The sequence below is a fragment of the Hermetia illucens genome, chromosome 1 (assembly GCF_905115235.1).
Source record: "Hermetia illucens chromosome 1, iHerIll2.2.curated.20191125, whole genome shotgun sequence".
Taxonomy (NCBI): Eukaryota; Metazoa; Arthropoda; class Insecta; order Diptera; family Stratiomyidae; genus Hermetia; species Hermetia illucens.
The window spans coordinates 84661666-84689583 of NC_051849.1; the positions used below are offsets into that span (position 1 = coordinate 84661666).

The following is a 27918-nucleotide window of genomic DNA, read 5'->3' on the forward strand; positions in this document are numbered from 1 at the left end:
TTCATGAAACTTGGCATGTGTATGCACGTCTTTCCTCTATATCGGTGCACTTCTAGGATGGACTTAAAGTTAGGCCATTAGCAAGTTTACTTGAGCAGATATCGCAATGAGCCATATTTTGAGGCCTAGATTTAATCTAACCGCAACAGCCTGATTTTTTCAGATTTTTAGGTTGGGTAGTCTCCGAAATGAGTCCTGTTTCACTTTAGGTACGTGCATTTTGACTCCTCACTCGCGCACTTTGCAATTCACTACTAAACTAATATCAGTTGCGGAAAGTAATCGAGAACTTTCATTTGATACCCTACATGACTATATCCGGTGAAAGAATTTTTTGAATCCTCCCGTTGCATGTATGGGGAGCCACCGTTTAAACTCCATCTAAATTTATGCAACTCACTGTATGCGGGGGATTTCATAGTTCCCATCTGTCCACCAAATTTCATTCGAATCAGTTTAGCCATTTTGGATAAAAATGTATGTGACAGACAGACAGACTGACAGTGATTGGATTTTAATACGGTTTTGTTTTACACTGTCTAATTTGGTCATAAAAAACAAATATTTATTAATATAAAATAAAGTCGGTAGTATATTTTTAGCTTTCGTTCAAATCCTAATAAAATTTCAAAGCAAACATGGATTATTTTCTTGTTAAAAAAAATAATGAAATAACGTTGACCTTTCCAGCGTCACACCATACTACCGTCTTAAATAACATTTAATTACATTGGACTCGTATTCATTACTGACGCGCCTTTCTTCATTGTTCAAACTGAGGTCATTCATCAGATCCTTATACAACTCACTGAATATTCCGAAAAAGCATGTAAATACCGTTGGAAAACTATTGCGACGTCAGAACTTCTGCCCGACCCTCAATCTGTTATCAATTTTTTTAATTTGATGTTTGCCCGACTATTGTATAATATAATTTTCCTGTCCTCAGTAATTATCATGTCAGTGGTTTTTAACTGACTCGTCATCCAACCATTCTTTCTTCTACCTCGTGGTTTCCTCCACAGCTTCTTTGATGGCGACTTTTGCCGTCTAAATCCTCCTCAATCCTCCTAATGCTGATTTAATTTCTACAGGATATTGTTTCTTCTATCCAGGTTGGTTTCCATTTATGTATATATGTATATCACTTTACTCCAGCCAATGGTCGCTCTTAGTACTAAAATGAGCCGCTCATTTGAAAACCCATCAAATTAAAACCGCTCTTAAAAACGCTGTTTAAAGAAAATCATCCCCTTGATACAAGCGGATACCGTTATTCAATTACATTATCTAAATTCACTAAATTTGATAATAATGGATTTTGCTGTGCTACGCGCAAACAAAACGTCTTTTCCTGATAACAGAATTTCAAACAATAATTCATTCAGAAAATTTGGAATTCATATTTTAAGACGCGTCCGCACAGTCTGCTCAGTAAATATCTAAATAAATTCCGACGCGCTCATTGCACCTAATGCTGCCGTGGATATTTTTGAGCCACTCAAATAAGAGTAAAAACCAAACAAAGAGCACAAATCACATCCAATTATCACATTACATTACCATCAAAATCAAGAACAATTATTCGCCAAAACCACATATTTCAACTCAAGCATGACCACTTAACGGTGGCTGATCTTTGATTGATCATTTAGTGACTTGCTGCTGAAAATAGTAACTCCAGTTCGGTAGCAAAGCAGTTATTTCAGTCAGTCAAGCGTATAATTACGATATACCGGTTTCTATCTTTTCCATGTCTTCGCCTCGTTCCACTGTCTCCCATGGACGAAAAAGAAACGACTTAGCATCTTAATTGTAATTGCAAAAGACCAAAAAAGCACCTGTTAACCGTTTTTGCCTTCTACCATTCAGATTACTTTGTTAACGTAGTCGGTTATGAAGATATGGATGTTTACTCTTTTGGCGATTTAATGTTATTTTATTGCTTGACTGTTTTGTCTTTTCCTCAGTTAATTTAAAATTTGCATTCTTTTCATTGGCTGCGCAATCATAACAGCTTCTCGTTTTCAGTTGTTGGCTCTGCTCTGTCCGAATGGGGTCATCTACCTAATTTGAGAATGTTAATCGAGGAAATGTCGGTTTTTGAAGAAAGAAATTTCCTGTAATAGTCATTGCACGCCATCATTTCTTTTTTTCTTCCGCTGCTTTGAACAAACTGCAGCACCCTCTTATGTACAGCGGTAATCTGAACAGTCTTAGTCATCGCAAATCGGATATGCGCAGAAATTAGGGAAATCCTTCACTGCCCAAATAATCTCAATGAGGATACATCATGATATTTTCGAAATTTGCTGATGATCCCCTCTTAAATTCATCCTACAATAAATAGAAATCCAAATTAAATAGGTAAAAGTAAATGTCCTACTAAAATATTTTTTCTTTATTTCAGATTTCAGTTTAACGATAGGCACAATTGCACAATATTATCTTTTCTACGGATATTCACCAAAAAGCACGTATATTGTTCCTAAAAGTTCCTTATATGTATGTCAGTATTTAACTGCTCTAAATGTATTGGCGAAATTTGGGGTTTCGTGATGTAATAAATCCACTACATCAGTTTATGTGCATTTTAAAGAAGTAGATCATTAAAACCAAACAGCTTTCCTTAAAAATTCAGGACCTTGGTCGAAAAGTGTCTGAAACTTTCCAGACCGTAAAGGTACGCTACAGGACTGCAGTTCAGACAAAGTGGTTAGCATTACGTTCGTCCATTATAATTATCCTGATTTGACTCAGGTACTCATTCACAGCTACTGGTATCTGAAATTGAGGCACGGCACAAATCCCTCTACCGCCAGTGAGATTTGAATCGCGACCTTCTGCTACAAGATCCTAGCGCTCTAACCACTGAACCACCAGGAGCGCAGCAGATATAGGTTTTTGAAGTCTAATTTAATACTAATTTTTTATTTCAAATTCAACTACATTTTAAGGTTTTGCGTGAAAAACAACCTTATTAAAATCGGTTTACAATCTGCCTGTCCATCAGTCGCTCTGTCTACCTTGTTTTGTTTTTTTTTTTTGAGGAGCTGGAAATCTTCAAAAGATAATGTTCTGGACAAACCAGAATATGGATTTTTTACTCATTGTAACCACCCCCGACGCCCCTCTTGCCCCTTGGGACCACAAACTATCATAACAAGGAGTTGAGTTAGCAGATTCTAGCTTTCTCCTTTTTTCTGTTCGCAGCTCAAATAACTATGTTTTTTCCATCTCCTCGCAGAGTCTGTCTGTCGGTCACACCCACTTTCTCAGAAACTGGTACTCCTATTGTAGCTGCAACTATGTGGAATCTAAGCCTCGAGTACCCTCTACCAGTATATATGTTTTAAGATAGTTAATAATTGTATATGCCCTTATTTATTATTGGCATATTTTTAGAAAAATGATTGGAACCCCTTTATCCTAGAATCACAAATGCAGTAATAGAGGCTATACTATAGAGCTACGAAGTGTGATGGAAATGGCACTATTTCTAGCAAAGTTATGATAGGTCAAAGTTATCGCCTTTGTAATCCAATCCAAAATTCTGAATGTGAATGTCACCGTAATGTGAATAGTTTGACAAAGTAAATACATAAGCATTACGAGCTAGGTATATATGGGACAAATACCCATGCAAATATTCCCATATAAGAGCACACAAAACATTTTATACGTGAAGCGTTCCGATTTCCACAATTTCGACGGTCTCAACTGCTTTCAAAATAAATACAATAGTATATAAGCTAACTTAACTCCCGATCTATCTCTCAACACTCTCCACAATAACTTTTCCGATCTCAGTTCCTGCAGAAGAGCCGCTACACCATCGCTACACCGGTCATCCAGTAAACCATGTGCTCGGTGTAGGTTTCTTAGTCAGCCAAAAAATGAAACCCGCTCTTATCGGCTTCGAAAACATAAGCGAACGGCTGTACACTCTGCGCTTGCGAGGCAAATTTAGAAATATAGGCCTCGTTAACGTTCACGCCCCTACAGAGGAAACTGCAGAGTCGAAGAAGGATACCTTCTACGAGGCAGTAGGACGAACCCTCGAAGCATGTCCCAGATATGTTATCAAAATCATACTTGGGGATTTTAACAGCCAACTAGGGAAGGAGCCCGTGTTCAGGCCATACGTGGGCTCCCATAGCTTACACGAAAAACGGACTGCGGATTATTCAATTAGCAGGGTCACACGAAATGGTTGTTGAAAGTCCAAAAACATACATGGGCCTCTCCAGACCGGACCACGTGTTGATCGAACGCCGCCACCTCTCAGCCTTGATGAATGTCAGAACATATAGCGGGGTCAATATAGACTCGGATCACTATTTCGTTGGTATGGTGCTCCGAGCTCGAATAACAATACCACCTAGAATCCCCTCTGACAATCAGGTGAGAGTGAACACTGAAGCCATCCACAACACAGTCTTCCGCGACACCTATAAGAGGGAAATGGATGCCGCAATAACCGCAGTCAACAGAGGACCTGGAGATGAAGCATCAACAAATGATCTTCACAATCACCTGAAGAACGTTTTCATGGATACGGCCACAAACATACTTGGCCCCAGCCGCAAAAGGAGTCGGAACGACTGATTTGACGATGAATGTAAGCTAGCAACGGAACGGAAGAATGCCGCATACCGAGTAATGTTGCATTCTCAAAGAACGCGGGCACGCGCAGAGACTTATCACGAACTCCGTCGAGCGGAGAAGCGACTTCACAGACGGGAAAAGGAAGCCTGGGATAACCAACAAGTCTGTGAACTAGAAAAGTACAGGGAGCAATCGCACCAGGCGCGGAAGTTTTACCAACAAGCCAGCAGGATGAAACCTTATACACCTCGATGCTCATCCTGCCGAGACAAAGAGAGAAATTTGATTTCCGACAGAATGGGCATATTGGAGCGATGGGTTGAGTACTTTGATGAACTACTGAACAACCAGAACACCGGCGAGTTGTAGGTCCGCCAACTAAAGACGACCGACAAATGCTGCCACCACCAAGTTTAGGAGAAATAGTCGGTGCAATCCATCGGCTCAAAAATCATAAGTCGCCAGGAGCCGATGCAATTACAGCCGGATTGGTTAAATATAGAGGCGACCAGTTACACCAAGTAGTTCATCAACTTGTGCTCAAGGCATGGGACAGCGAATCAATGCCTGACGATTGGCAACGAGGCATTATCTGTCTCATACATAAAAAGGGAGATATCACACGGTGCAGCAATTATAGAGGTATCACGTTGCTGAGTACCATTTATAAGATATTCTCCGCTATCTTGCTAGGCCGGATAGCCTCATACGCCCAGAACATCATTGGCCCATACTAAAGAGGCTTCACTCCAGGCAAATCAGCAACAAATCAGATTTTCTCTCTGCGGCAAGCGATGGAAAAACTGTTGGAATATGGACAACAGTTGCACCATCTGCTCATCGACTTTAAAGCCGCCTATGATAGCATAGCCAGGGTAAAACTGCCATGGCCATCAGAGAATTCGGTATCCCGACGAAATTAATAAGACTGACTAGGCTGACCCTGACGAATGTGCGAGGCCAGATAAAAGCAGCAGGATCACTCTTAAGACCATTTGACATCAACAACGGTCTACGACATGCCCTATCATGCGTCCTCTTTAACCTGGCCCTCGAAAAAGTGATCCGTGATGCTGAGGTGAATGCAAGAGATACGATCCTCTTTAAGTCCACCCAACTACTGGCCTATGCTGACGATATCGACATCATGGCAAGAACCACCCGAGACGTACAAACTGCCTTCATCCAGATCGAGCAGGCGGTGATTGGCGCGAGATCTTGGGCTGCAAATCAATGAAGGCAAGACAAAATATATGGTGGCAACGTCAGCACCGAAGACGAATCAACCAACAACATCAAACCGCACTGGTCAAATAGAAAGAATAAGGATAGGAGAATACAATTTTGAGACCGTTGACAGTTTCTCCTATCTAGGGTCGAAAATCACAACCGATAACAGCTACGATTATGAAATCCGCGCACGGTTGTTGTCAGTCAACAAAGCCTATTTCAGCTTACAGAGACTGTTCCGCTCGAAACGTCTCTTACTGTACAAGACTATGATCTTGCCAGTCCTCATGTATTCCTCGGAAACTTGGGTTCTTAGCAAGAAAAATTGCGAACTCTTGGCCGCGTTCGAGAGAAGAATCCTCTGAAGAATTTTTGGCCCCCTACATGAGGATGGACGATTCCGTAACCTACACAATCACGAAATCTATGAACGATACCATGACCGCCCGGTTGTGGATAAAATCCGGCTGAATAGGTTACGGTGGGCGGGTCACTTAATCCGTATGGATGAGGATGATCCCGCCCGGAAAGTCTATAAGGGCAATATCTATGGTAGAAAAAGACGGTAGGTCAGGACGCCAGACAGCTTTTAGGGATGTTGAATTGGTGGACCTCGGCGCAAATCCGGGATGTCTGCAGTTCCTTATTAAGGCAGGCCTAGACCGGATACTGGCTGTTGCGCCGTTGATAATGGTGATCTCAGTTCAAGTTACGTCAATTCACTCTGCACAATAACCTTTCGAGTCCCACTCTCAGTTATGTCAATTCCTCTCCCACTTGGTTCAATGCGAATATCCATGGAAATATGTACTTTGAAGGAAGCTCCCGTCTTCTAGAAATGATACTCACCTTGCTCATTTCAAGGGTTCGCGCTACTTTATGAAATTGACGTTAAAAAAGATAGACAATATTTGATGAGCGAGTGACTGTAAACAATACATCTCCTTCCTTTCGAGGATAATTTACAACCAAAATCTTGAAGAATGCTACTTCTGCTGCTACTTTGGAAATAGGAACTTTTTATTCCTACTTTCAAAAGCTGTGACTGAACTCTTCTTTTTATAATAAAAGAGCATCTCCGGCCTAATCGCCTTTGCTAACCTCGCTTCTAAATATTTTGATTGACAGGAGGGAATATACGTCACTTATAGCGACTTTCTTAAAGCCTTTGTTCAACCACATCATATTCCTCCCCAAAGTTTCCATAGTCAAGTTTTTTCCTAACAACCCCTCCAGCAGAATGTGCTGATTTTTTTGTTAATGGTTTCTCATCTCGTTCCCTCTGGGGTTCCGCAAAGCTTTATGCTGGGCACCTAATATTTCTGTTTAATACAGAGTAAGTAATAAACTCTGCATCTGTAAAGTGATACATTCCCTTCTGGATGCAGAAGAAGATTGCGCTTGTTATGATGAGCAATGTGGTTGGAACAGCCTATCTGTGATCGTTTTCTAAGAGTCTCTTCATTACTGCTACTAGAAATCCGCTTTTCGAAATAGGCTCAGTGATTTGAATCGCACCTATGTAGATGCGGCGAATCAACAAATGGATAACTGAGCATAGTTTCTGCCTAGTTCTGGAGAAAACCGAAGTGTTCTCCTATTGAAGGTTGTGAAATTATGATCCCTCCGAAGCAGGCAGTAAAATGCCACGACATCATGATAGACACAAAGATGAACGTCTTTGAGCAATTTTGCAATACCACAGACAAGGCTGCAGGTAGAATTTTTCCATTTCGTCTGCTGAGGGTCAATGCTCCTATCCATCCCTCGATTGCAGATGAGTGGAGCTTAGTTCATCATTCTTTAAGGTTCCGAAGGCTGGACCCCTCAGTACGGAGATATACCGCACATACGACGGCGAGGAGCTTTGCGAGTTGTTTCCGCCTATTATTCCGTCTCGAAACCAGCAGTAATGTTGATAGAAGGATGCGGTTAATGCGATTGCTGCCCATGCTGCAGAATGGCGGGTCTATCAAAAAAGGTAATGAAAGTAAGGAGCCACCACGTTTGAAGAGAGAGCCTGAAGCGCACGGTAGCAATCATGAGAACGAAAATCGAGGGGTAGATGGACCGGGCATACCATAAAGGATGGGTTCCCGTGGTTCAATGGAAAAGCGAGGGTGACTATTACCTACCCTGACTAATTGGGAAATCATGGTCATCCGACTGCATTTACTGCTTGTCGCAACTTTTCCTTCTGTAGAAGCTAGAAGCACCTGCCCATGGAGGAGTGTCAAGTATATCCGCATACCATAATTGAGACAATGCTACAAAGCAAGTATACGTCGAGCAGAGTTTCATGTTATACTCAGACATTCTTAAGGCGACAAAGAGAAATATAGATGGGAGTGATAGCAGGAGCTGAGGGTCTCCCAACCTCGGGGTGTGTGCTTCTTGGGCTGAATAGACCAGACCTAAGGTAATGAGTCATATGGTTCCGAATGATTGTTCTAGACTTATCTAATCTAATGGTTTGCCTATTAAGCCAGCTAGTATTGCTGTCCAGACTAATAAAGTACTAGTAGAAAGACATTTTCGCAAATTCGATCTCAATTATGCATTACCTGCATATTCTTGTGATCACCATCAAAATCAGCACTTACACAATAATTTCTCTCATTTTTAGTAAGCCGTTTTACTTTCATTCAATTATCATAAAGAGGAACTACTTCATATTTAGGCAATTGAAGCACTTGTACTTTCCTATTGACTATCTACAGAAATGAATTCATGACTAACGACTGCCATTGTTAAGCCGATTCCCGCGCACAAGAGAGAAACAATGCCAGATTTGTGCAGGCAGATACTGCTGCCACTGAAAATGGAGTTCATAAGAGTCATTGATGGAATTCATGATTAGCAGTGCTGTAAATTTTTGGCACTGACCAGGTGCAAGGTAGTCTCTACATTCCGGCATGTAAACTACATAATCGACGACAAGAGCAACAATAGGAAATGAATAATGAAAGTCATAACGCCACACCACTGAATATATTGACCTCCAGCTCCTCTTCAATGTCCAAAAATGTTGCATGGTCATTGTTTTTGCTGGTGGCCAGAAAACATACTGTTTTAGGACGTACTAGCCCAACGGCAGAATAATTGGTCAAGTAAAAGAAGAGTGATTGTCATAGAATGGCTTAAGGTAATTGCCTGCAACAAGTGTGTTTTTTTGGCATGTAAACTCATTAAAAAGTGCAGATACTTCGTACGCACTGACAAAAAAAATGGGAATCGTTTGTTTTCTAAATGAAATATTTGAAGAAATGTTGGTTGTGCACTTTCGTGATAGCTACACTTTACAATTAATTGAAGAAAGTATATTTCTTCACTTGTAATATTTAGCGGTTTTCGCTCCCAGCGCTCCTCTTTCTGTTCTGTTCCATTGTCACACTTTAAATGAACTCCTTCAAATAGGATTCTTCATTTATTCCTATCCCAGTGCCAAATTTTATTCTAACCTTTTGCCAAGTTCATATTCCTCGCGTTTTAATAAATTAGCAGTTAAACGTAAACTTAATATAATAAAAAGGAAGATATCACACAGTGCAGCAATTATAGAGGTATCACGTTGCTGAGTACTATCTATAAGATACTCTCCACTTTCTTGCTAGGCCGGATAGCGCCATACGCCCAGAACATCATTGGACCATACCAAAGAGGCTTCACTCCAGGCAAATCAGCAACACATCAGATTTCTTTCTGCGGCAAGCGAAATAAAAACTGTTGGAATATGGACAACAGTTGCACCATCTGTTCACCGACTTTAAAGCCACCTATGATAGCGTAGCCAGGGTAAAACTGTACACGGCTATGAGAGAATTCCGTATCCCGACGAAATTGATAAGACTGACTAGGCTGACCCTGACCAGTGTGCGAGGCCAGATATGTAAAAGCAGCAGGATCACTCTCAAGACCATTCGACATCAACAACGGTCTACGACAAGGGGATGCGCCCTCATGCGTCCTCTTTAACCTGGCCCTCGAGAAAGTTATCCGTGATGCTGAGGTAAATGCAAGAGGTACGATCCTCTTCAAGTCCACCCAACTACTGGCCTATGCTGACGATATCGACATCATGGGAAGAACCACCCGAGACGTACAAACTGCCTTCATCCAGATCGAGCAGGCAGCGATTGGCGCGAGATCTTGGGCTGCACATCAATGAAGGCAAGACAAAATATATGGTGGTAACGTCAGCACTGAAGACGAATCAACCAACGGCATTAAACCGCACTGGTCAAACACGAAGAAGAATAAGGATAGGACTTTGAGACCGTTGACAATTTCTCCTATCTAGGGTCGAAAATCACAACCGATAACAACTACGATGGTGAAATCCGCGCACGGTTGTTGTCAGCCAACAGAGCCTATTTCAGCTTACGAAGACTGTTCCGCTCGAAACGTGTCACCATAGGGTCAAAGCTCTTACTATACAAGACAATGATCTTGCCAGTCCTCATGTATTCTTCGGAGACTTGGGTTCTTAGCAAGAAGAATTGCGAACTCTTGGCCGCGTTCGAGAGAAGAATCCTCCGAAGAATTTTGGCCCCCTACATGAGGATGGACGATTCCGTAGCCTACACAATGACGAAATCTATGAGCGATACCATGACCGTCCGGTTGTGGGTAAAATCCGGCTCAATAGGTTACGGTGGGCGGGTCACTTAATCCGTATGGATGAGGATGATCCCACTCGGAAAGTCTATAAGAGCAATATCTATGGTAGAAAAAGAAGACGAGGCAGACCCTGCCTAAGATGGAGCGATGGCGTAGGCCAGGACGCCAGACAGCTCTTAGGGATATCGAATTGGTGGACCTCGGCGCAAAACCGAGATGTCTGGAGTTCCCCATTAAGGCAGGCCTAGAACGGATACCGGTTGTTGCGCCGTTGATGATGATATAATACTAACTTATTAAAATTATCATTCTTCTAAGGTTTTATGTAGAACAAAACATTATTATATCGGTATATGGTCTATTTGTCGCAATTTTCTTAGGAACTGTTTATACCTATTGATACAAACCAAGAGAAGGTTGGAACAGTCATATCGTTCTACATTAAGTTTAAGGAGGAGCCTCCTAAAGTAGGGTGGAAAATGTTTTTCTCCGAATGTAGTCATGTGGGGTAGTAAAGTATTGCATCGATTAGCATTCTCCGAAGCCGGTATTCGCCTTCACATTGATTGCAGAGGGCGGAGTTCAGGAGCTAGAAGGTGATCATCTCTTTGACGATCTGAAAACATCAAATAGGCTGCCTATACGACACCTATGTCACAAAGTACCCTCCATATCGATATCTCTGTAAAGAAACTTAGTACAATGTAATCCCGATATTTTGTATCCTGATTATTCGTATTTTCGGTTAATTCGTACAAATTTTCCTGCCTTCACAGAAAATCCCAATATGTAGGTCGTATGAAAATAATGTATTTATACCTTACCATGCCTTGAAAAAAGGTAGCTTCTCTACTAAAGGGAAGAATAAAGTCAAAATATCCTTCCAGATATCGAACAGAAAGTCAACATCCTTCCTATTATGTCCATACATATAAACATTACTTTGCATGTAACATATTTTTCAACTCTTTTTATTTTGTGCGCACAATAATTGGTAATTCTGATAATTCCCAACAAATCGTCAGTTCCATGACGATATGAATTATCGGGATTCTATTGTAATAGCATATTTCTATTTTTTCGAAAAGTTAACGAAAACCCTCCATAAATTAATCCTCGAATCACAAAATTTTTTTGGTAAAAAGGTTGGTGGAAGTCACAATATTACTAAGTTATAATTGATCAAATTTTCCGTTCAGTGCAAATTTACTGCAACCTAAGACTTTGGAAGTTAGGATCACAGTAAAGTGAAAATTATGAACTAGCTACAAATGGGGCAAATGTCCCCTCAAATGTATAATAAATTCACAAAACCTTTCATACTTGAAGGGTCCAGCTTCTTTTTCATGACTTATTTTATTTGTCCTAAAATAATAAACTTAGAAACTAATATTATCCCTAATCCATTCAAGAAATTATCATTTCGAGAGTTTATTGGAAACAGAAGTTTATTAAAATCGGTTCAATGTCTGTCTGTTGGCTTGCATGTTTGTTTTTTTTTTGTTGTTGTTGGAAGGTGGCTTTCAGCCCGTTGGCTTCTGCATTACAGTTACGTGATAGGTATACTCACCAAACCACCCCCTTCTCCTTCGGTCACCCCACGGAAATGCTATTTCGCAGTTCGGCATTTACACTACCACCGTCCTCCAATTGTTTCAGAAGCAATCATGTGGCCCGTAATATTTTCTATCTATTTGTCTAGCTGTCTGTCACACGCACTTTTCTCAGAAACGGTAATACTTATTGAGATAACATCAGGCAATATAGTGGGAACTGTGAATCCGCACGCATGCGATGAATTAATAATAATAATAATAATAATAATCGTTGGCGCAACAATCCATATTGGAACAGGGCCTTGAAGTGTGTTAGAGCACTTCATTCAAGACCGTAACGGTACACTAGGAGGCAATGTGGTCAGCATTGCGCTCGCCCGAGATTATTACCCTGATTTGACTCAGGTACTCATTCACAGCTGAGTCAACTGGTATCCGACGTCAAATCACGATACAAATTCCACTGCCGCCAGTGAGATTTGAACCGCGACCTTCCGTACGACAGCCTTGCGCTCTAACCACTCAGCTATCCGGACACATGCGATGAATTACATTGCTCCAAGTTGAACAGTCACCAAATATGGCCGTGTGTAGTATCAAATGGCAGGTCTCGGTTAATAGTTCGGAAGCAGGTTTGTCACTGGTCACAAACAGGACGAGTGTGGTAGTTTGAAAGGGGTCAAGCACCTCCGAAGAAATATGGAATTCCATGTACATTTCTGTTACGATATCTGCTCAAATAAAGTTAATAATTGCATATTATTGTATTTTGCTAATTTACTGCTTTCCTAAAGTTCATCGTAGGTCCATAAATGTGTGCAGTAACATAAGTTTTAATATGCAGCAGTTTACCCTTTCGCATGAAACTACTACTTCCTAAGAAATAAGATGCCAGTACCGCATTGTGTACCCAAATATTCTTACATAATGACTCAACAAAACTTTTCTTACCTGAAGCACCGAGCTTCCCGTTTCCGACTTGTTTAACATATAATTCACAAACACAATCGTAAGTTTTCAATCTATTTTCTGTTTTCTTACGAAAGGACTCGAAGCTTTTGTCATCAGTTAGTTACAAAATCCCCTAAATGGAGCATCCACAGCGTCCACAGCGCCAACACGTTCCCGGTTCAACGAAATATGCTTCAGCTCTTTATCACTTGTCCCGGGAAGCCACACTCCTTCTTTGTGTGGTATGCCATGTGTTTCTAAAGAACTGTGAATTCGATTGGATACCGTAGCCAGAAATGCATTCGTAGCCCTTTCTTAAGAAGGTTTCCCTATATGACGTAACAAAAATGAATGTAATATTTTCAATCTTTTTATATGTTATTACTATGGCCTTGAACTATGATGCAACATTTTCAATTGACGAATTGGATTATCGTTTGTATTTGCCATTTATGATCAAATTTGACTTCTCTAAAAAAAGTGGGTTACTGGTTCGAAGCATTTCTTCTGAAACCAACCCTCAAGGATCGTCAACGATCCTTAACGGGTCACTTACGATGTATCAGGAGCAAGCCCCTTCGGGACTCTGGTCCGGTAGTATGCATTGAACCGGTATTAGTAGACCGCGTTGCCCCAAGCGAACGCTGATCTGTCCGTGAGTTCCGGAATCAGCTAATAGTAGATTAGCCCTCAGAGAACTGGGTAGGGGGTATACCCGTTCCTGACTATTCCGGCCCGTTCCCTTGCACACGATGCGCTGGTAAACAACTTAAACAAGAAAAACAAACCAAACGAGGAGATGGTGGAAGTGGTGCCCCAGCGCCCAGCGAAGGGCGAAACAAAGGTTGAAATATCCGACGAGACATCGGGGCGCGCAGACGGAGAGAAGGACTAGCAAAGTGATGCGAATCTGCAACAGAGTTAGGAACCCAGACGATACCACGCAGTGCTCTAACTGTGGGGAGGGACGCAGTGGAAACTGCCAAAACTAATCAAATGGTTTCAAATATAAGCCGAGTGGGAGAACTGTCGACTACTCAGGCGCAAGCTGAAGAGGAAAGGCTTATTAAGAAATGCGCGACAGTTGTGAAGCACTTGCGATCTGCGACGTTCCTCCAGGAAAACGTCCGCAAGGGGGTGAAAAACGGGCTAATGGAACTGGAGGAGCTCCTGGAGAGAAAATTCTCAGGAAGCAGGAGCAACCGCGCTTCCCGACGAGAACACTACGAGCACCAAACGGATCGCTGACAGCCCATTGGAGAGCGAAATTGGGAAAAAACGAAAGGAGGAAGGGGCATTTGAAGGAGACTTCACTCAGGTACTCTCCAGGGCTCAAAAGAAGAAGGCGAAGAAGAACAAAAGACAAAAACACGTCGCGCCATCAGAAAAACATCTGCCTAAAATTAAGGCGGACACAAAGGACGAAGCATCCAAACACAAGGTGGGGAGACGAAGGAGGTCTAGACCGCCAGCTTTGCTTATTAAACCGACGAAAGGCAAGACTTTTGCGGAAGTCCTCCACAAAATCCCTTACAAGATTAAACCCGAAGATAACGAAGCAGAAGTGTCTTAAAATAGTTATCTTTAGTGTCTTCGTACAATCGTCATTCGTAAAACGAAGGGTGGTGGAAGGACTCTAGTCGAGCTAGGCCCGAAGCAAATAAATAAAGTTACGTTCTGTGAAGCAGTCAAGGGGCTTCTGGGAGAAAAACCTTCGGTCTCCAGCCTGGAACCCACGTGTTCTTTGGAAATCCGAGACCTTGAATGTCTTACAGAAAAGAATGAGGCAGAAAAGGCCATCAAACGCGAATGTTCGGCGGTAACCCATGTCCGGACTGGCATTACCTCTGGGAACTCCCGAGGCCAAAAACTCGCTGTGGTGGAAGTTGGGTTGGGTTGGTTGGGTAGTGTGTAGGATACGAATCTGGTTCGCCCCAACCAAATGTTACAGATGTTTGGATTATGGGCGCACATCTGCAAACTGTCGGGGACCTGACAGAAGGGCAACATGCCATAAATGCGGTCAGGCAGGCCGTAAGTCGAACACCTGCAATGAAAAAGAATGCTTCGTCCTATGTAGGGACCGTGGCACGATAGATGAGAACGTTGTGCACACTGCGGGCTCGGGGCGGTGTCCATTTTTCAGAGCAGAATTGGAAAGAGCTAGGACACGGTCAACAAGATTTGCATCCTACAAATCAATATGCACCGGAGTGCAACCGCTCACGAATCGCTAGCGCAGTTGGTTGCAGATGCCAAAGCTGATTTAGTAGTGCTCAGTGAACAGTACCAAAACAAGGATCCAGTTTCATGGCACCATGACATATCAAGTACCGCTGCCATATGGCTTCGGGGCGGCACCCTCCTTAGGGTTCTTACCCAAGGCCGAGGTAATGCTTTGCAGGACGCTTAGGCACAGATGGGCGGATCCTGGTCGGGGGTGACTCCAATGCCAGGGCACTTGAATGGGGTTTGCCTCACACAGAATCCAGAGGGAAACGAATTCTGGAAATGGCGGCGAGAACGGGACTGGTAGTTCTAAACACCGAATCGAAACCAATGTTCCGGCACCCAAGCTGCGAGGGAAGCATTCCAGACATAACCTTCAGGTTGGAATCACTGGTGTCGCTGGTAGACGCCTTCGAAGTGGTGGTCATAAACATAAGCGCTCCTTCTGTGCATGAAACGTCGCGAAAGTGAACACCGGGAAGTTTGTTGAAACTTTTGGAACAGGTGGGGCCGCGCTGGAGGGCACTCCTGGGGCGGTGGTGCCACAGCTGACACTATGGTAAGTTCAGTTATGGACCTGATAATAACGGCCTGCGGGGCCTCCATGCCCAGTAAGGCATCGACACATGTAAAACCTTCCATGTATTGGCAGACAGTGGAAATCTCAGGGCTCCGGAAGGAGTGTCACAGGCTCCGCCCCTTAACACAACGTCTAAGCGACCGGGAGGAGGCATGTACCATCATGTACAAATCAGCCAAAAGAAGAGTCCACACCCCACTCCAGACCCGTGGGGACTCGGTTACAAACTGGTAACCCGAAAAATTGGGGATCTGCGGAAACTCTGTTCACTTAAGGCGGAGCAGATGGACCGCATTTTACGGGCACTATTCCCTGTACACCCCGTATGGGATGATGACGTCGGCGCGGAGATCACAGAGGACTGTCCACTTTTCTCTATAAAAGAGTTGGAACAGGCAGTCCTCTCTATCAAAAGCAAAAAGGCGCCTGGACCCGATGCTATTCCAGCAGAGGTGTACAAATTGATATTCCAACACTGGCCAGACCTACAGCTTGGCGCATTCAACACTTGTCTGAAAGAGGGCATTTTCCCTGTTCGTTGAAAGGTGACGAGGCTTGCGCTGATCAGATCACGTCGGGGGTAGCACAGGGATCCATCCTTGGGCCGGACCTCTGGAGCGCTACTTATGATAGTCTACTTAAATTTGATATGCCAGAAGAGTCGCGCCTGGTCGGCTATGCAGATGATGTCGCGGCGCTTGTTGCTGGACGCACTGTCGAATAGGCACAAAGCAGACTAGGCATATTGATGCGACGGGTAAGCGGATGGATGACTACTCATGATTTCGAGGTTGCACTGGAAAAAACCGAAGTAGTCATCCTTACTAAAAAGAGAATTCCGACTCTGCGTTCCATATCGTTCGGCGAGTCGATAATCGAGTGAAAACCAGCAGCAACGAACAAAGCTGCTCCAAAGTAGTAGCTCTCTCTCCCGAAGAAGCGAACAAATTACATTTTAAATCCAGGCCCTTTATCCCTTTATCCTATCGAATGATGGCTAACTCTCTACAAAGTCCTCAAATCTAATGCCAGTAGGATTACTATTAAAAAACTGTATCTCTAAATATTCAGTTGTTTATCCCCTTCACATGTTTATACTTTCAAATAATTAGAGTATGTGATAAAACAGCATAAAGTTCACATCTACAAACATATGTATTTTGCTCACAATGAATTTCAATAATTGCTTGAATTGAAATAATAATTAGATTGATAAATGATAAATGATGATGAGTTTAATCAAATCGTTTTCAAATAGGTTTATTTATTGATAAAAGTGATGTTTGTTTTTATTAAAATTTCTGTTTATAGTAGTGGCTGTATGCACTCCATACATCGTATGAACTCTTTTGAAGGTTCTGTGGGAAATTAAATTATATTAAAAACTAAATAGCTTTCAGTCCATTGTATACCTTTTTAAGGAGGTGAAAAAAGACACTGTTCTGACATGCTAGTGTGTAGAACATTTACCCACTAAAACCCATCCTGCCCTCCTCCCTCCCCCATGAAACCACCATTAGATATTACAACACAGAACCGAGTTAACTTACTTTAGGTAGGTTTCCTTTCGTCAATTTGTAGTATTTTTCATTTCGCATAGAGTTTGCTCTAGGCTTCTTCTTCCTTTCACGAATTTTGCACATTGAAAGAATAGATACACTGGTTTTTGCAGAACCCCATCACAGTTTGGCTGATTAGGTGAAGTATCCAATTTAAATTTGTTAGGTACTGACGGTATCCTGTATGACGCTATCGCTGCTTTCTTCCAAACAGTACCCGATGTCAGGATTCAAGCTGTGTGTTCAACGACCCTTTTTTAAGTAGTCCCACCGCCGTTGGCTTTTATTTGCAGATCTCTCCCTCTTTCACCTTCAATAAATATAAACTTGACGTTATATATATTTTCAATTTCATCTGTCAAGATGTCAATCGGCATCAGTTTCGAGGTGATGAATGCCGCACCATCTGAAATGGTTGCCAAAGTAGAATACACCCTCAGCTGTTCTTCTATAGACTGAACCCATCCCACACATTAAAACAAAGTTAAAATAGGTTAAAGTTGCCTCCTATTAGAGAAATTACAGTACCTTAAGAAATAAAATATCACTATCCCATAAAATGTTATATTACATATCAAGGCTATGTACAATGGAGCATCCTATATTCAAATATTTTTAGATATTTCCACAAAACTCTTCATACCAGAAGCACCCAGTTTCAGGCTGAATTGAAAACTTTGAGGGGTTAATGATTCACTCATCCAATCTCATTGCATGAAGGAATTCCCAATTTTCCTTGGCAAATCAAAATTTATGTACATATGTGGAAAAAAGGCAGAGATGTTTACAGTCCCTTTTACAGTTTCACAATTTTATAATGGTATCAAATTTTGTACCAATAGATTCAGCTCTTCCTGGAAAACTTCTATATGATAGCTGAAGTGACATTTTTTTAGCATCGATTTTCTAATGAAGATTTCGGGGACGTTACCTTTCCAGTGGAGATCAATGACGGGACAAGCTAATTGAAGATTTGTTCTCCCGGCTGCCATCTCGATCGTTCCATCATGTTCTCCAACTGGAAACATTCAACACCTTTTTAGTCGCACCATTTGTAGAGTCCTGCGGGCGCTGGTGTGGCTTTTCCCCTCGTGCATTGCCTTCCAATACCTTTTACGCTGCTCGCACGTTCTCCTTTGGTTGGATGTGACCATCAGTCATTTCCTTAAATTAACAGCGAACGTATCCTTAGGCTTTTCTTTTTGGAAGCTACACCAGCATTCGACAATCACTTTTTCAACAGTTGGTTATAGTCTAGTCGAGATTAATTTTTTAAGGTTTTGTGTAAAACAAAACCTTATTAAAATCAGTTTACTGTCTGTCTGTCAGTCTGCCTGTCTGTCCGTCACACGCATTGTTCTCGGAGACGGTTATAGCGATTGACACCAAATTTGGTGAAAAGGTGGTAAATTATGAACGCTCACGCATACAGTGATTTCCATCCTTTTACGTTGACTTTATGGGGAGGTCCCCATACATACAAAAGGAGGGTGTAATTTTTTTTTCACTAAATATAGTCATGTGGGGTATCAAATGAAAGATAACGATTAGTACTTCCGATCTGGTTTTAGTTTTGACATTTGTTGGAAAGTTAGTAGAAAGGTAGAAAGGCAGTGCAAGAAATCGAAAGTGATGATTTCTTTAACATTCTCAGAAGTGACTAGGTTCCGAAATACCCTCCATACCGATATACAGCTGTGAATGAGTACCTGAGTAAAATCAGGGTAATAATCTCGGGCGAGCGCAGTGCTGACCACATTGTCTCCTACAGTCTACTGTAGTGTACCGTTATGGTCTCGAATGAAATGGTCTAACACACTTCTTACCTCCAAAGATGATACGTGGATACCCTCCAAATGAAGGACACGTAAGTCAATTCAAATGTTCAGAAAAGGAAGATATAGTGCTCAAGATGAAAAGGTTTCTAAAAAAAGTTACGGAGGGTTTATTTAAGTAGAGGCCAAAAAGCCGAAGGTAGGTTTCGCAGGAGTTATTCTCACAAATCACCTCAGAGTAGGATAGCGAAATAACCATAATCTGATGATGGTACGTGCAACCACTAAAGTTCACGTGAAGCTCAATAGTCGATTTGGGGTATGCGAATATTACATCAGCAAAGGGATGATCTGGTGCATAAGAGAAAAATCGCTACAAGTCAAAACTCATGCAACATAGATTGCTTGCCTATACTCACTGGAGGTTAGGCTATCTTTTACGCTACCAGCAGATTAAAACGCTACCAATATTCATTTATTCATTATTTTATTCACACCACCTACTAAAATTATTCCTTTGGTATTCGTAGGTCCTTAACCTGTAAACAACCTACAATCATTAAAGTTTAATTCTTTTTTTTTTTCTTAGGCTGGTGTGTTGTTGAAATCAGCCCCGGGCGTATATCTCTCGTCAATCCAACCGATCATATGATCCGAAATGCAGATAAATGCAACGAAGCAAACAAAACAAGTACCCTGGGCATGGAAAACAAAGTAAATAATTGATGTCAAGTAATTTGCCCGGATGAATCAATTATTTAAGGAAAGATATGTTGCAAATCCGGGAAAGTGGTTTCAGTTCAATTGCCTGCCACCATTAACATTTCTCTAACATGACTGAACTATTAATTGCTCATGTTGGTTCTAAAGCAAATTGAGAACTACGACCCCGACTAATTACAACACTAAGATCTCGCAACGGAACATCGCGGAACAAATCTCAATGATAGCAGAGTGATTTGCATTCCAGGGTGAATGTTGTATATCAGTCGACTCAGCTGGAATGAATACCTAAGTCAAGAAAAAGGTAATAATCCTGAGCGAGCGCAAGGCTGATTACACTGCCTTGTAGCGTACCATTGCTGCCCCTGATTGAAGTATTTTAACAAGTTCCAAGGTCTAGATCTGAATCGGACTATTGCGCTTTCGCTTAAACTGAGCTGTGTGCGAATTTCTAGAACAAAACATACGTAGTACTCTTCTTTTAGAGAGTTGCAAATTTTTTTTGGTACAGAAGTAGATTGTATCTAGAACTATAATCGCAAATGGTATGTTATCTTCCACACAGTGACAATGAAACAATTTTGATAAAATTGCGACTAAGGGATAGTTTATATGATAAAAAATTGTTGAGGTCCCCCAATTTCGATGTTGAAATCACCTTTCTTCCCTTTCGTAGCACTACACTTGTTTCATGCCCCATTCTCGGGACTTATCTAATGGCAAATTCCAAAATGATGGTGGTACCTGTATGCGACACCTGGGTCCCATAACATTCTCCATCTCGACAACAAATCAGAAAAAGCTTATAGCAACAACCGATATCCGGTCTAGGCCTACCTTATTAAAGAAATCCAAACCCCCCGGTTTTGCGCCGAGGTCCACCAATTCGATATCCCTAAAAGCTGTCTGGCGTCCTGACCTACGCCATCGCTCAATCTCAGGTAGGGTCTGCCTGGTCTTCCTTTTCTACCATAGATATTACCCTTATAAACTTTCCGGGTGGGATCATCCTCATCCATACGAATTAAGTGGGTCATCCCGTGTGAAGGCCGTTTTTTGCCTTTTTTTGAAAAATTATTTTGAAGGACTGGATAAAGATAGAAACGTGATTTTTCACAATATGTTTATTGATATCTCTAGTATATGCGATAAATTTTTCAGCTTGATTTCGTAGCTAATTTTCGGAATAGGTGTTAATTTATGCACCCATCTCCAAAAAAAGGTGTTTTTCTGCTGGCACGCTGGAGGGCACTGTGTTCATCTGAGGAAAAAAAGCTAAACGGCATTTTAATGTGGACAATATTCCACGGCCTGCAAACTAGGATAATTGGAAAACATCAAAAGGTAAATTTTTGGTGGGCTTTTAAACTTAATTTTTTGGATTTTGGTGGTTTTTTACGGCTTTTTTTATGAATAAAAAAAAACGACCAGTCCGATTGCAATTATCCTAGTTTGCGGACCGTAGAAATATGTACTAAAGAAGCCGTGAAAATTTCAAAGAATTTGGTTGGATTGATTTTGAGCTATGGTGGCAGCCGATTTTCAAGATGCAGTTTCGAGAAAAACGCATTTGAAAATTTAAATCTGATTATCAACAGTAAAATTTTAACTCACCATTAATCTGCTATACCTGGTCCATAGAGAGCACCCTCCGTTTCTTCAAAAAAGTCTTGTAAGGCCGATTGTTGCTCTCTGGTGTCAATTGTGGCTCTTTTAGCGAGGTCAGTCGATGGTCGTTCGGACCGCCAAATTCGCACTTCATTACGGCGGTCGACATAAACCTGACATATCTGACCAACTTGACATCTCATTGTCACTAAGATCTTGACAATGCCATTGAATCCTTCATTGAAAATAATTACAGCCAGAAAAGTGGCTATTTCTACTACCTTGCCCCCGGAATGAAGGTGTTTAGGAGCGAAAGTTCAGTTCAATGCATATAACGGCTCATTGTTATTCTGGGTCTCTGCTCCTAAACATCTGTTCAAGAGATCACCTCGTGACAAATCTTCATAGATTGGTTTGATGACTGTTTGAACTCCTTCCGTCAAAGGTGCCTTCTGGTGGTGAAAACTATCCAGTTCTCCTCCTTTAGCATCCGCTTTGCGCCGTTTGTACCAACAGTCCTCGCCTGCTGGACAATTTTGATGCTGAGGATTTTCGTCTGTAGAACAATTATGAAAGAAAGTTTCCCAAATTTCTTGCTTCATTCCTTCTATCGAATTTGCGTGTCGACGAATAGCTAGCCCAGAAAATGTAGTGAGGTCCTTATCAGTAAGTTTTCCAGCCCCTTTTCCACCAATGCCTTTGTGATTCTTCTTTGAATTTCTAAGCCGCGTTCCCATTCTTTTCTCGACATGTCTTACGTATTCCTTTTTTACTACTACGTACATTTAATTATTTGCAGAAATTTGCAGAAATACCGGAGACAACTGCAGTAAAATCCAAAATACAATATACAAAACTTGTCGCAATTGGAACATCCATGTTCATGCTTGTTAAAAGTTTCTTTGCTGATGTTGATGCGGAGTCCTTTTTCTTCTCTGATAACTATCGATTCCCATGAAATACTCGTTTTTTAGTGCAAGCATGACGTTGAACGTTAAAGGGATCTCCCTTCGTACGATCCATTTAAAAAAATCACTGAACACAAAAACAGCACAATACTTACAACAAAATATAACTGAGTATAACTTGAACGCCTTTCAGTGCTCACTCTAGACTGGATTATCCTTTTTATTCCAAACAGCAAATAAGTTTAGACAATTGATTGGTTTTTCATCTTTTTATATTTATACCTGTGTTCAAATTTATAAGGCTCAGGTAAAAAACTAACAGGGTAAAAAAAGATTCGATGCTCTTTCTCATCGAGTACTCTAGCTGCGGCTGCAAACTCCTTACCTGTTTAACCCTGTAATTTCTGAAGGACTCGGAATATCGGAAAATCTCTTTGCCCACATATTCTCCACTATATATAGATACAATTCATGCAAAAAAAAATCGATTTCTCCAACCCGACACACGGGATGACCCCCTTAAGTGACCCGCCCACCGTAACCTATTCAGCCGGATTTTATCCACAACCGGGCGGTCATGGTATCGTTCATAGATTTCGTGATTGTGTAGGTTACGGAATCGTCCATCCTCATGTAGGGGGCCAAAAATTCTTCGGAAGATTCTTCTCTCGCATGCAGCCAAGAGTTCGCAATTTTTCTTGCTAAGAACCCAGGTTTCCGAGGAATACATAAGGACTGGCAAGATCCTAGTCTTGAACACTAAGAGCTTTCACCCTATGGTGAGACGTTTCGAGCGAAACAGTTATTGTAGGCTGAAATAGGTTCTGTTGGCAGCCAACAACCGTACGCAGTGTACTTCGTCTTGCCTTCATTAATGTGCAGCAAAGGATCTCGCGCTAATCACCGCCTGTTCGATCTAGATAAAGGTAGACTCTACACCTCGGGTTGTTCTTCCAATGATGTCAATATTGTCAGCGTAGGCCAGTAGTTGGGTGGCCTTCAAGAGGATGGTGTCTTCCGCATTTACTTCTGCATCACGAATCACTTTCTCCAGAGCCAAGTTAAAGAGAACGCATGATAGGGCAATTTTCTTACGGGCGTGTACAGTTTTACAGTGGCTATGCTGCAATAGGCGGCTTTAAAGTCGATAAAAAGATGGTGGAACTGACGCCATATTCCAACAGTTGTTCCATCGCTTGCTGCACAGAGTAAATCTGATCTGTTGCTGATTTGCCTGTAGTGAAGCCTCTTTGGTTTAGGCTAATGATGTTCTGAGCACATGGAGCTATCCGGCCTAACAACACAGAGGAGAATATTTTATAGATGGTACTCAGCAACGTGATACCACTATAATTGCTGTACTGCGTGATATCTCCTTTTTAATGTATGCGACAGATAATGCCTCGTTACCAGTGGGCAGGCATTGATTTAACATCAGTTGATGAACCACTTGGTGGAAATGGTCGCCTCCATATTTAACCAATTCGGCTGTAATTCCATCGGCTCCTGGCAACTTAAGGTTTTTAAGCTAATGAATTGCACGGACTGTTTCCTCTATGCTTTGTGGTGGCACCATTCCTCTAGCGTCTTCAGTTGGCGGGACCTCCAACTCGCCGACGTTCTAGTTGTTCATCAAAGTACTCAACCCATCGCTCCAATATGCCCATTCTGTCGGAAATCCAATTTCCATCTTTTTCTCGGCAGGATGAGCATCGAGGTGTATAGTACTTCACCCTGCTGAATTTCTGGTAAAACTTCCACGCCAGTTGCGGGTGCTCCCTATACTTTTGAAGTTCACCGATCTGTTGGTTCTCCCAGGCTTCCTTTTTCGGTCTGTGAAGTCGCTTCTCCGCTTGCCGAAGTTCGTGATAAGTCTCTGCTCGTGCCGGCGTTCTATGAGCTAATTCGAGCTCGGAGCACCATGCCAACGAGATAGCGGTCCGAGTTTATATTGGCCTTCCTATTTGTTCTGCAATCTTCAGTTTTTCATTAAGCAAGAACTCTCAACAATCACGATGTGGAGGTGGAGATAGGGTATGCCAGTAGACCTTTTGGTGTTGGTTCAGCGGGCGTTTCCCAGGGGGCACTCATCTGGTATGCTTTATGACAACACTTAGTGCCACAAGAACTCGTACGCTGTATTCAATTGCTCTACCACGATCCGAAAAGTAAAGTTCCAAGTACGGCGGGTGTATCAAAGCCGCTTCGTTTCTGTGTTGGTGTTCATCAAGTAAGTGCCCTCTCACCGCTTCTCTTTGTTCTCGTTTTGGACACTGCCAGTGCCCTACACACTGGTTTATGTAGATGATGTTTTCCTAGCATCTGATTGTAAAAATGATCTCGAGCAACTTGTCCAAAAATGGAATGATCGCCTCATGCAACACGGTCTCAGATTGAACCTAAACAAATCTGAATTTTTGACAACCGATCCCCTTGAAACAGTCACAATCACTGTCAGCGGCAGTGATCTGCTCAGGTATTGTCACGCAATTTGTGCTAACGAGAATTCACTTGCCAAGGCAAGGCTGAAGAAAAAGAAGACTTAGCTGAGAAAATTATCTGACACCGTGTGGACCAGGGCACCCATAGAACTTTTAACGACTTAAAAAGGAGATCAGAAGCAAGGACATGTATTTTGCCCACTAGGTGGTGTAATGGCGTAGTTTGTTTGAGTAATTTACAAGTATGGAGGGGGTCTATAATGATAGCAACCTTCTCCTCACCCATCCTGAAAGCCACCCTGATGGCCTCACACACGGCAAAAAAGTCAGCCACAAAAACCAAACTGACATCGAAGGCAAAACATTAGACTTGCGTCCCATCCGGACCAACCACCACTCAGGCAGACCCACAATACATGAACGCAGCATCCGACGCCAGGATCAGAAAAACCCTTTATTTAAGGCCCCCACCGACCTGCCAACCGTAGCCGCCACCTGGGCTCTGTCACGTGTAATAGGCGTTACCTCAGAGATTGATGGTCTTACGGGGGAGAGGGACCTCAAGAACAAAGGAGTGGAAAAATTAATCAACCTGTATGCCTTTACGGTTTCAAGCGGTCTCTGACCGAGCACGTCCTCGTTACCTCTCTACCTAAAAAAGTAATGGATTTGACATGCTCAAGGATATGATTATGCAAACATTTGGAAGTCGACAACCAATCATTTCAAGTGGCCAAAATCAGGAAATCGTCCGCATATTAGAAGATTTCAATGTTATCAGAGCGTTTGTTATGCAGGGATGTTGTATAGATATCAAACAATATTGGACATAAAACACATTCTTGGGGGAATGCCATTTCCAACTTGAACGCTGTCCAGCCGTAGTTGTAGGCGTCGATTCGAATAATAGACCAGTCCTCAGAAATACTCACCTTGCACCAGATGAGGTTAAGGTTCCTTAGCAGAGAATGTTTCCAGCGTCAACCAGCGTGCATGCTGACAAGCGATATTATCTGTACAAGGACTTAACATTTTTGTGACAAATAAGTTAGTCCAAATTTCACGCCAACGCTTCGCGTCTTCCACAGACGTTTGGTCTTCTAAAATAGGAGAAAATTTGTGGTGGTGGATCTAGCCCTGAATCGCCTATACGCGATTAGTTTCCTTTGAAAGTACAATTCAAGCTCCGAGAGCCACCACGTTTCGGCTGGTCCTTGTGATTTGTGCAAGGTCTAGTTGCATCAGCAATTTCTCTTTTCAAAGTGTGAATACAAATATCTACTTACTCCTACTTACTACTCACTACTCTCTAAGCTGTTGAACTGCGTCTGTAACCTATTTGAGAGAAACATTTAGCATTTAGCGGAGAGATGCAGATGAAAGTGTGGTGATCCTACATTTTTGATATATTCTACCCATTTAGGGCCTCTCCAGTGAGAAACCTCCCCACCCAATAGACGTTTTTTGGCCTCACAGGTCCCTGAGCAATTTTCTGCACCACATTCAAGGCATCTGAAGGTTCTTGCCTTGCAAAACTTGTTGATGTGTCCCGATATATCACACTTAAAATACTACACCTAATACAAAGTAAATCATTCTGGGAGCCTGTCGAAATTATTTCCAGTGTCTATACTTTCCAAAAGGTATATTTTTGTTATTAATTCTTCTGTCAATTTGTTATATTGATTCTTAGTGTTGCTAGAAACAACTACTATTCTTGTGGGTTGGTGTCGGGGGGGCGACCGCAATTCAATTTATCCTCCAATTTTTAATCCCAGCGGTTAGGGCTGGTTAAGTGATTTTTCGCTACATCTTTACTGTTTCTTTTCAAAATGGATTCGATTGCAAAAGTTTGCATCCATTCATTTTGGCCGCTTCTAAGCTGTTGTTTAGCTTCTATTTGGTAAGTGGAAGGGAGACTACGTTGACACTTTGTGAGTGAAGCAGTAGTTGGAGCCACTGTTCGAGTCTCTGGGTTTTCCTGGAAAGTGAATTTGAAGAAAAGCTTGGTTGTTAATGTTCTAGACGTTGACAGCCCTGAATTAACCGCCCAAATCCAACGGTAATCATTTTACGAACCCACCACAGTTAATTCCAACTTCGTCGCCATTGGCAATGATGCTCTTCCCCCTGTTTCTAACCGCAGAACGTGAAAGGTTTATTAGAAAAATAATTATTACCTTGACTGGCGAACATGACCTGATTCATATCTATCGGCAAACCAATAGCAATTATCATCCGTCTTGAAGGGATATTGTATTACCCTCACAAATTGTAACTGCCCATGCATCATTTTCACGCTTGACCAACTTCCGGCATTAACACTTCGCTCATTTTCTGGTTACTTTCTTAGTTAGTGCCGCTAAAGCAATTATCAGTAAGTAAAGCCGAGACGAGGATTATTTCATAAACCCCACGGGGTCCACCGCTAGCAGTACGGTGACCATGAAATCGTGCTGTATATTTCATAATGCCTATTAACTGCCATTTATTACATAACGGTACTTAGAAAACATATCTAAACAGCACTCCTTTCTCATACAACCACTCGCTGTGGATAGTGCGTTTATGGAGCGAATCGGAAAGTGCTAAAGTGGCGAGTGGAACAGATCAGATACAAACAACATGTAATTACGCCTTCGGTTACATCTTAATAGCGTTGCACTCAACTAGCGATAGATGAGCCGGCAGCTAAGAAATTAAACGCCAACTTTTCCGGACATGGTGCCTTAATTACAATATAGCCACTCTGACTTGGAAACTAAGAGGCATCTGATGTACTTAAATTTGTACGTACAAGTGGCATGTGAGTGTCTGAAGTGTCGGTTCTTCATCGCAAAGATACAGGACACTAATGAACTACATATCTATCAGATACTAAGATTCTTGAAAGATGTTCAGATACGATCTTTGAAATGTTGCTAAGCCACACTACTATTAGCTTGGGTACTTGGTATCACGTTAATTAGCGATGCCGGTCCAAGTGACGCCAGACTCTTTCTCGGAGACAAGCAAGCTCTTTTCCGCCAGTGAGTTTGCATATTTACTGTGGCAATTAATCCCAAGTAGTTTGCAGAAAGGAAGTATTAAGGCGTGGAGGATATCCTAGTCTATTCCCCTAATAAGTTTT

General features: G+C 42.0%; 1 protein-coding gene across 2 annotated transcripts in view; it reads left to right on the forward strand.

The window, feature by feature from the left end:
• The window catches only part of LOC119661538 (uncharacterized threonine-rich GPI-anchored glycoprotein PJ4664.02), a 115096-nt gene that overhangs the window by 60629 nt on the left and 26549 nt on the right, over positions 1 to 27918 (forward strand). Inside the window, exons 3-4 of one of the 2 annotated variants that reach the window (XM_038070919.1) lie at positions 2411 to 2427; positions 6503 to 6510. The gene's annotated coding sequence lies outside the window, so the exon portion shown is untranslated. Of the gene's footprint in view, positions 1 to 2410; positions 2431 to 6502; positions 6511 to 27918 lie in introns of both variants that reach the window. The other variant, XM_038070918.1, reaches the window with a different exon arrangement.